The 10,949-nt window shown below is 40.5% G+C and overlaps 1 protein-coding gene across 1 annotated transcript in view; it reads left to right on the top strand.

The window, feature by feature from the left end:
* Window positions 1-9,829: 9,829 nt before the first annotated feature.
* Window positions 9,830-10,949, top strand: part of NHLRC4 (NHL repeat containing 4) — a 57,895-nt gene continuing 56,775 nt past the window's right edge. The window contains exon 1 of the mRNA XM_044090543.1: window positions 9,830-9,897. The gene's annotated coding sequence lies outside the window, so the exon portion shown is untranslated. The remainder of the gene's footprint in view (window positions 9,898-10,949) is intronic.

The following is a 10,949-nucleotide window of genomic DNA, read 5'->3' as shown; positions in this document are numbered from 1 at the left end:
GCTGGTCTGCTGGAACTGGCTGAATTGCTCTTTTTGCAAGCAGCTTTGAAATTTCCAATGCTGCAAGATCCCTTTGAGCGGGTGGAACATCTGGAAGGGATTTTTTTGATCGGTTTGGAATGCGAACGAAGGGAATGGAATAGCCTTCGGAAATGATGGACTGTACCCACTTGTCTTGAGTTAGGGATAGCCAGGCTTCTGGGTACAGTGACAATCTTTCCCGACTGCCTCTGAAGGTGGACAGTCGGGCAACACCTCAGGGATGCTGAAAGGGCTTATCGGAGAAAGTTTCTTGATTGCCCTGGTTCTGCGGACCCCCCCTGCCTCTAGGGCGACCTCTACCATTGTTGTTCCCCTCTGCCTCTGGCGGGGAACCGACTCTGTCGTCAGGCGAAGTCCCTTGAGATTGTTTACGGAACCACATTTTCCCACTTTTCTGGCCTTTGGGGTAAGGCCTAGAAGGAGTAGAAAAGCGGACTCCGGCGGCAGAAAGAGTCTTGCCATCAGTCTCGCACCTAGTCAAGGTTTCTTTCACTTGAGGACCAAAGAGAGATGATCCACTGAATGGGGAATTAGTGAAAGACGCGTTTTAAAGGGGTCCGCAAAATTGCATAGCCGCATCCAGGCATGCCTACGTAAGGCCACACCTGTCCCTGCGGCCCTGCTCGCTCCATCAGCCGCATAAGAAAGGAGGCATGGAGGAGTTGGCTATGGAGTTCAGGGTAGCCAGCTGAGTGTTCATCTTATCTTGAAAACCCGCAGCTGTAGGATCCTTCAACATGTCACTCGCTTCTTTGATCAAGTCCCTTTGAAGACGAGTAAAATGGCATAGGTAGTTCAGCGAACGCATTGCAAATGTCGCTGACGAGAACATCCACTTCCCGTACCTGTCCATGGACCTAGATTCCTTGTTAGGTGGATGGACAGGTACTGAAGGATCAGCTAGTTCCTTCTTAGTGGCAGCAGCAACCACCATAGCATCCACAGAAACTCCTTTTGTCAAAAACTGTTTATCTGCTGGTGCCGTTATGAATTTTGAGGGTCTCCTGGGAGTGGGGTCCACCGAATCAGGAGCCGTCCATGCCTTTTTTGCTACCACCTGCATGAGGGGGTCAAAGGGGGGAGACACCCAGGAAGTGGAAGGACGAGAGCCAAACGCCTCAAGGTACACAGATTCATCCTCCGAAGGGTTGAGGGCTGGCCAATTTCCCCTCTGCTTAAGGATTTCCAGAATGTCTGCAAAGGAGACATCTTCAGAAGGGGAACGGGGGGAACCCTCGGAATCCTCTAAATCTGTGTCAGAGGTGACGGACTCAGGTGAGTCTATGTGTTTCCTCTTACACTTTCTCTTCCGAGGGGGCTCTTCTGCCAAAACAGGAGAGGCCTCGGAAGAGGATGAGATCCCCACGGGGATTCCTGAGGAGCTGGCTCTCTGCGGTCCGGGATGAGGGAGTGAGTCGACTTGACCTGAGGCACCGAAGAGGGGGGCGGAGCCGACTGTGGGGTAGAACCAGGTTCTAACACACTCCGCATGACCTCGAGCACCCCTGTCAGGCAGAGCCAGAGGTCCCCGCTCCGAAAGCTAAAACCTCCCTCGGCACCGACAGTGATGGCTCCGAGGCCGATGTCGGAGCCGAACTTACCAGCGCCGAAGCCCCGAGAGGGAGAGCGGGGTCGGACAAGGGTCCGATGCCACTCACCCCCTCGGAGCCGACGATGGAAGTCCGGCGCCGAGATTCTTCCAAGGAAGAAATCGGAGCCGACGATGGAGCCAAAGATAATTGTGTCGGCTCCGACGCTACCACAGTCTCGGTTCTGAAACGACCCGGCTCCGAGCTCAACGGAGTCGGAGGAGGAACATATTGATGGACAGGGGCAGGCATCGACTGATGAGTCGGGCTCTGAAGCATTTGGGCCAGTGCCTCGGACTTAAGAAGTCGACTCACTACCCTCTGAAGGTCATGATCCGACAGCCTCGATGACCTAGAGGAGTGAGATTTATGGCTCCGTTCAGACAGCAGAGGAGATGCTGGAGCCGAATGAACGGAGCCAAGGGATGGTGACCTAGATCTCTTCCTAGATGTCGGCTCCGAAGGTCTGGTCGGAGCCGACAAGGAATTTAATACCTCGGCTCCAGCCGGAGCCGAGGGAACCACAGAAACTGTAGACTGAGACTCATCGGCTCCAGCTGGAGCCGATGTAGACGGAGGTTTAGTAGCCTTAGGTCTCGGCTCAGTAGCTGGAGCCGAGGACCTAGAAGCCTTGGAGGGCTTCCCAGAGACAGAAAGGGAATCCTCAGGCTTGAGTAAACCTCTTAGGATCAATTTGTTCTTTCTTTCCTGCAGGACCCTGGGACTGAAGCCGTGGCATACAGCACAGGAGTCCTGCAGGTGCAAAGGCCCCAGGCAGTAGACACAAGAAGTGTGACCGTCTGTCAGAGACATTTTCTGACAGCACGCATCACACTTCTTGAAGCCTGAGACCTTTGTGTCTTTAGACATCTTAGAAAAAAAAGTGTAATCACACACACCCAGTCAAACACACTGATTACACCCTATCTTATTTTTAAACTCAAAAAATAAAACAACTATCAAAGGTTTTAATTTAAGAGAAACAACACACACACACCACTAGGGAATGGAAGAAGAAGGCCTGAAGGCCCGAGGGAAGAACTTATAAGTTCTTGTGGGGAAGAAACGGGATTTTAGAGAAAAAAGGGAGAGAATTCCACTAAACTAAGGTTAACAAGAGTTAAAATTAAAAATAAAGGGGTTTAAGTATACTAACTTTACTGAAAGTTTACTCACCAAGAAGCCGGTAGAAAACCAACACCTCGATCGCTGTAGCGGCAAACGAGATCTGAGGTAACTCACGCCTAGCATTGTGGGATATAAGGGGAGCCTCGAGCCGGTGGAACCAACTCTCGAGCTTTTAGAGTGGCCGAGTCGGAGCCGAGGTCGGCTCCGAACCCATCCAGCAAGAATGAAGGCGAGATAGACAACTTAACATCTGAGATTTTATCAAGGGTAACATGTGTACTGCTTCCCCGTGATCTGCTGAACCACTGGCACTTTTTAAATCAACAGCAAAATGCCTTATTTTGCTTCCCTTAATTCATTTATTATTGTTTTTATTTGCTTTCCAGTGACCATAAACAGCATAGCAAGAAGGGTTCAGTTTGGTTCAAGTGAAGTCAGTTTTATTCATTTGCAAGGACTTCAGCCAGTGCTTGTGAAAGCAATGCATCTGCCTTTTTGTTATGAACAAAATGCTTTATATTGCCTCACTGTAATCATTATTTTCATCAAAGCATATATAGAATTTCAATTGTCTGCTAGCACTTCTGATAGCTCTAGTGAAAGTAATGTAATTTTTTATAAAAATCAAAATGTTGTATCTTCCTACCTCATGATCATTTCTGTTTACACATATTATCCAGTAAGGCTATGCATACTTCCAGTGCAAGCCAGCATTCAGCATAGACAAATGCTTGTTTTAATATGAATTACTGTTTCTTGTTAATTTAAATACACTGCAGCAATTAGAAAAATCCCACCCCCACTATAGTTAACATGATCTTTGAGTTATTTTTTTATCCTAATAATATCACCTAGATTTTGAGTGCTCATAAACTGTTCAGTGCCTTTTAATTTATTTTGCTTCCATTTCCATGTAGCAGCTCATAACAGTCTTACCAGTTTTTGTCTGTTCAAATCATCCCACATTCTTTTAGAAAATAACCTGTTTCTATTTGCAGGACCTAGGCAAGACATAACTGTTCTCTGTAGTCCTTGGTATAATCCAACCTACAATTTTACAGATTTTGATTGTTTTGATGAGGATAGCCAAGTGCAGACATTAAAAGCAAAATACAAACTGTTTTTCAAAGAGGTAGTTTTGAATAAATATTTATGTGATGAACAAGGATGAGCTTGCCATGCTGCAACATCACATAAACAAAATGATAAGCATCCTTATATTTGGCTGCTGAAGTATTACTTTTATGCATAATTTAAGAACAGTCTGAAAATAAAATAGAATAAATATTATATATTTGAACTGACAACTTTGTGCCATAAATAAATAGTTGAGTTATTTCACCAAACTGAAAGTCTAACACCTTATGAAGAGTGTGTGGAAAGGTGAACCAATTGTTAAAGTTTCACAGGTTTGAGTACTCCAGACAACTTTGAAGAGGATTTACATGTATAAATCGTGTATAGCATATATTAGGGTCACTTAGTGAAAAAGCTGTCATAACTTCTAAAAGCATTGACATCACTGAGTCACAGAATTGTAATTACTGTATATTTAAATAAAGAACACTTCTTTATGTTTAAGATGAGTCATATACATGGTACAGGACTGCATCAGGGGACAAAATCAGTTCAATATGGCGGTGCCTATGATTGTTAATTTGGGGGAAATTAAAACATAATATAAAACAGTTACAGTGATTCTAATACATTAAAATAATGCAGCATTTCAAGATATGATAAAACTACACATTTCTGGAGTTTTTCTTAAGCTCTTTATTGAATGGGGCTCCATGTGGTTTCCAAAGGATCATATGAAGAGACTGCCTAATGGGTGTTTTTTCTGCTATACTATTAAGATAGATTTTAACCTATTTTCAAGCTATCAGGAAATGTTTTGTTATTAGTTTAGTAATACAGTAGGGGTTATGCTCAAATTTCGTAGGGTATGCAATTGATGGTTTTACTTCATTCAGTCATATTTGTCTAGCTACACAGGATCAGGTTTATTGTGCCTGTCATTCTATTTTTTGGTTGCTTGGTTGGTTGATTGGTAGCAATTCGATTTTTTATTTCATTTTTACTCATTTTACATTGCAAATAACAGGTTACTTGTCTAGGCATTCAGTCAAGGTAGTTTAGTTTGGTTGTAAAGTTATGGCAATCATAATATGTGGATAAATGTTTTTAACAGCACATGATGTTGACAAATGAAAATGGGTATATCCTGAAATGGGATACATGGACTTATTACACCTTTACAAGAGAACATGTCACGTAGGTAAATGCAACTACTTACACCTACCTGATAAACATCATTCATCACACTCATTTTGTCAATGACAACTGTTAAGATAATGATAGTTATAGTACTTTGCTATCCTTTAAAATTATTAACATTTCTTTGTTAAACATAAAGAACAATTATTTTTGTACTTCCTACTTGCTGATTAAAAAAATCTTAACACTCATTGTTTAAATATGTCTGCATAGTATAAGCCATATACCTGCAGTACTGACAAAAAGGATTTGGGAATATACCAAGCCACATATTTGTAATAGTGACACCAAGACTGGAGAGCAGGCCCATGCTAACTAAGTCACATACTGTAAGTTTGGAACTGATCAGTAGAACCAAATTATGCATTTGCAATGTTGATACTGCTGATGCAGGAGCTAATACAAGTGTACAAAATCATCAGGAGAAGGTCATATTGTCAATCTGGCCAGCTTAGATGGAGGGCCGGAACCTTGTGTAATTTGAACAGTTGTGTTTGTGGGTGGAGTAGGGTTGAGGTGAACTCTGCTGGAGGTTGTACTGCTGGCATGGCACAAGCAAAGTGTGTGTGTGTGTGTGTGTGTGTGTGTGTGTGTGTGTGTGTGTGTGTGTGTGTGTGTGTGTGTGTGTGTGTGTGTGTGTGTGTGTTTGTGGGCTGTGTGCAAATGTGAATGCATCAAAACACAATATTTCTTCTAGGACAGTAATACCCTGCTAACTCAGATCTAAAGTTGCTCCCTTCTTTTTACAGCCAATGGTCTTCTAAAGGGGTAATCATCTGGAGTTTTAAGTTTGATTTAGGCAAGTCAGGATAACCTGGAGTCAAGGGTGCCTGCAGGCAGGTGCAAGGGGGTACTGATTTTCTTAATTTATCTAAAGAATGTTCATGTTGAAATCAAAAAATGTACTGGCAAAACTGCACATTTTTCGATTTTCAACTTTTTTTTTTCCATTAAACCTGCATCATTCGGAGGTTCAGAAGAGATGCTGATATGCTATTGGCGGTTGCGGTCATATTAGCAAGCCTCAATTCCTCCTCAAACTGGATCTCCCACCTTTCCAACCATTGACAGTTGACATAGCCAAGAGTTATCCAGATTGCCAGTGGCAAAGTCAGAGTGAACAACGAGATTTGTTTTTGTGACCAGAAAGAGCTTTTGCCTCAGAAAAGACTAACAGATTTGTCATGTGTGCAGCACTTAAGGTACATTCTGTCATAAGAAATAAGCTCCTACTGGTATTTTTTATTTATATACAAAGAAAGCATGAATATGTCAGCTAAGCTTCAAGCTTGGCGCCACAATGTTAAAGTGGCACATTTGAGGCAACTGAGTAGTTTAATTTCCCCTCTTTACTTAAAATATACTGAGGAAAAGTTCAGTGCAATACATATCTCATTTTCTAAAAGTAAAAAAAAGCCAAAATCAGGCACAGCCAAAACTTGGTTGGTCTTGAGTGTAATGGCTGTGGCCAGTATTTGGTAACGGTTCATAATTTAGCTGTTTTTGTGACAAACAATTTATATTCCTTTAATGTAAAGCCCATAAACAAACTAGGTTAAATTAGTGAATTTATTTAATTTATGTACAGTCTATGGTGTTAACTTTTGGTTGTATGAGATTCTCATTTCTTCTTGGTAGGTGTGATGGTGTAATGTAGCTGCTCAGCTTGCTCATGTCTCATGCAGTGAGGTTTCTCAGTGCCTTTGGCTTCAAATGCTTTTAGACAAATCCCAGAGTCTGTCACTGAAATGTCAAAGTTTAACAGCGTTGTACCTGGGGGGCTAGAAGAAATGGTATGGGGAGTTATGGACAATAAGAAATGATTTTGCAATATAGACTTCATATATTTCAGAAACTGTAAAGCCGCAGTGGTACAGCGGTAGTGTTGTTGCCTCACAGCATGAGGTTCTCCTGTTCGATTCTCAGCTGGAGTGCCTTCTGTGTGGAGTCTGCATGTCCTCCCTGTGGTCGAGTGGCCTCTGAAAGACATGCATGAATGGGTGTGCCTTCACTGAAGGTTGGGTGTCGGGCTGGCAACTCAGCACCATAAAAATCTACTGCCAATCACTAGCGGACCAGAGTTCTGCTGTAGCGACCCCTAACTGGGAAAAGCCGAAAAGTCAAACAAAATATTTCAGAAACTGCATACTAATGAAACACTTGTTCTAGCCACTTTCTAAGGAGGTAGGGAGTGTATGTGTGTGACTCATACCTGTCAACTGTACAGATTTTCATAGAATGTCTTGATTTTTGCCTTATATTTTTGGTCTGTTCCTCATAAAAATTCTGTTTTTGACAAATCACTGAGATGAGCTAAGGATTAAAGTTATTAAATAATAACATGCATTGGAGTTTCAGACTTAATATCCTTCAGAAAATGACTTCTAACACAAATTCTGTTCTAGCTACTTTCTAAATGTGTCCCCAGTTTGGGGCCTTTGTGAGTGTGTATGTATGTAAAAGAGGGAGGTAGCATACCCCTCAGCTGTCCAGATTTTTGCCCCATATTCCTCCTAAAAAGGATTGAAATTGCTAAATAAAGACAGACATTTGAGTTTTAGACATCATATCCTTTAGAAAACTGCATACTAACACAAATCCTGTTGTTCTAGCAATTTTCTAAGTTCATGACATAAATATTTATAATCTGTCCCTATTTATTTTAAGCTTTGTCCAGATTTCTTGCACTGAGATGTTGAGATGTGTGTGTGTGTGTGTGTGTGTGTGTGTGTGTGTGTGTGTGTGTGTGTGTGTGTGTGTGTGTGTGTGTGTGTGTGTGTAGGAGAGTGAAACACCACAGTTAGAGTTATGCAGGTGGAATTCATTTTCAAGTGCATTTTCAAGGAACTGAGCTTCAAGGGAAGAGAAGTTTACTGCTGCTCATGCTAAGTCTGCTTAAAATGTACAACTGTTTTGTTCAGCAAATGGTATCACTGTTGTCGTATAGACTTTTACAGCAGCTTTAGTAGCCCAGCAGGTCGCATAGTTGCAGCTTGATGCAGAGGGCTATAGTTTCTGCTCCCACAGCATGCAGATTTGTATTTTAATGGGGTGCGGTGCTGCAGACCTGAGTATGTCCTCCTTTGAATGACATGCTTAGTAACTATGAAATTGTTTTTCAGCTTGCCACCCATTCTCTATTGCAATATACCAGCTTACCTTTTTTAATGTAACATAGGCAATTTATTCTTCAAGAACAGAAGGTGCTGAAGTTGTAGATGAAACAGTGGAATAAAAGTTATTTTCTAACAACAACCTCTTCATTAGTTTCAGATCTCTTTAATGTGGAATTATTCAGATGACTTTTACTTCTGCAGAAATTGTGCATATTGACTGATATTGGTGGATTGTAATGACAGATGTTTGAGTGGCCTTTTATGGTTGAAATGAAAATGGGCAGTTTGTCATTATTAGTTCATATGTTTTATTTCATTGCTTACTGGGAAAATGTTCAAAACTAAAATACATTCTATCAAGTGGTGCTGTATTATACAAGGGATATAATTCAATTATAATATATTAGAATTGATTCACCTTCCTGATTATATTAAAGAACTTTTGCATGGTCCTAAAATGTGTGCAAGGGGCCAATGATTTGAAAACAGCCCAAAGGTAAACTTAACCTGCCAATGGCCAGATGCATTTTCTTTGAATGTGGGTTTCAATGCTGTTTCAGTTAATGTAACTTTCAAAGGTAAAGTTTTAATGCCAAGACTGTTTTCATTGTAAGACTATTACTTAATTTAGCAAATGTCTATCAGTGTTTGTGCTATAAAATTTGTAAATTAAATTGAAATATCTGTAATATCGTAGAAGTAAAGCATAAAATGGTATGTACATATAGTTTTGAACAGTGTGTACCTCAACTGGGGAGAAATAGCCAAGTAATGGATACTGAAATGGCTGCATGGGTGATGGGGGACTGTGTGGGGGGAGGGCTGCGTGGGAGGGAGTGGGCAGAGCTCTGGGTTTGCACCCCCTGTAAGAGATCCTGTGGGCTCCCTTGCCTGGAGTTAAGGATGCATGGTAGGAAAGAGGATTACAAGAACCAAGTAGATATTCAATGAGAGATTAAATGTCAAACAAAAATTTGCAAAAGAAAAAATAAAGAAAAAGATAAGTCTTCAAAAACTTGTGATGCTTTTCTCTTTGGTTGAGTTTATATTTCTGTAGAGATCAGCTGGGCATGTTTCAGTGTACTAATTATTCTGCACTCTCAAAAGTTTTCAGATGGAAAATAAGACACAGTTGACCATTGTAACATGTCTAAAATTGTCTATTCAGACATCTTAACTGAAGTCAGACATCTTAACTGAAGTCTGAAACAATACTTTGATGCTTATGAGCTGAATCAGGCCTCCGGTGCACAAACATGTTACCACAGCTATAAACATAAAATTTTAAACAGAGTAATGCAAGGTTTCACTAACTAGCTGGGAGCTGGGTGTGTATTATAATCAGAAAGGATAAGACCATTTCTTATTTTGTTAGACCAGAGTTAATAGAATATATTCATGGGGTACCACTATAAATCATTATATTCTCATTTTTAAGAGAGTTAATGATGGGAAGCAATGTGGCATCATCAGTTTCTAGCCTTTGCTTGGCGACTACTTTCTTATAACAGTGTAAACATGTTCTGATTTCTGGTAGGACTGCAAGTGACTATGATTTATTGTGTACATACAGTACACTTTATGTACTTAGGCAGGTCTCTACTGATTGTGAAAGACTGAACTCTTGTCTCTAACAACAGAAACAGCTGACAGCAAGCAGAAAAAAGACTACAGATTCAAAGAGAGAACCTTCAGTAATACCTGCTTTTTACTTTTGAACTAAAGGAGAGTACAACAGGTCTGAGGTAAATATCTAAATACAGTTTTTTCAACCATATCATAGACATTTTAGTGACTTTAATGAGTCTATTAGAGACTATAGTGTTCCATCTTTATTGCATTTTGTTGAACGCACCTTTCAGGAAGCTTGCATTGCTGTGCATGTGTGTGTGTGTGTCTTTTATGATGTTTGCAGACTGGATACAAATTCAGTTTCGTTATTTTGTATATCAGATTTTCAAGAGAGCACTTGAATATATTTAACAAATGGAAAAAGAGTACAGAATTTTAAAAGCTATCATCAGTGATGGTTTTCCTTGGCATCAGTAACATTACCATTAAGTGTACAAAACTAATTTTTACCCAGAAGCAGACACAACTGCTTTAACCTATATGAGACACTATGTAGGTATAGGACAGCAGAAAAAAACAGGATTTAAAAACTTTGAATAATAAGCTACCTCAGGTGGACAGATACATCTATAGACTTCACGGTACTCGTAGCTTTGCAATTTTATAGGAATTTTCCTTCAGATTTTTACAATTTATCACATCTTTCCCATACAATGCACAACTCCAAAGACACATTTCACTTTCTTACACCAAATGTCTTATCACCTTTCCACTTGCATTTATGCATAGTGGCCAGTCTAATGAGAAGTATTAAAGTGCTCTAAAGATAAGCATATATAGAAATCCTGGGGTTCCAGATACTTAACTCTGCACAGCTACATACTTAAAGCTAACTTCAAGCCCAAGACTTTTTCTCTGATGTGTTAAACCATGTTTTCTGTCCAGTGCATAATTCCTTTAAAAAGGTTGGCAACACTTTCAGCTCTAGCCCTGGTGCACAAGGAATTCAGGTAGTGAGATGCCATACAAGTTACTAGTGTTTGCCTTTCAGAGCTCTGTCTCATTTCTGAGCAGACTGAATAAATGTCTGAATCATATGACATAGATCAAAATGCAAAAAATAGGAAAGTTAAAAGACTATTCCCCAAATTGAATACATGCTACTTACAGTGATCTGTATGAGTACATTATTCAACATCTTTAGCATTTTCTTTTTATAAGTTCA

The sequence above is a fragment of the Protopterus annectens genome, chromosome 12.part0, assembly GCF_019279795.1.
Source record: "Protopterus annectens isolate FY-2018-M chromosome 12.part0, PAN1.0, whole genome shotgun sequence".
NCBI classification, from domain to species: Eukaryota; Metazoa; Chordata; order Ceratodontiformes; family Protopteridae; genus Protopterus; species Protopterus annectens.
Note: the sequence above shows the minus strand (reverse complement) of the source record. Positions and strands in the feature narration are given on the sequence as shown.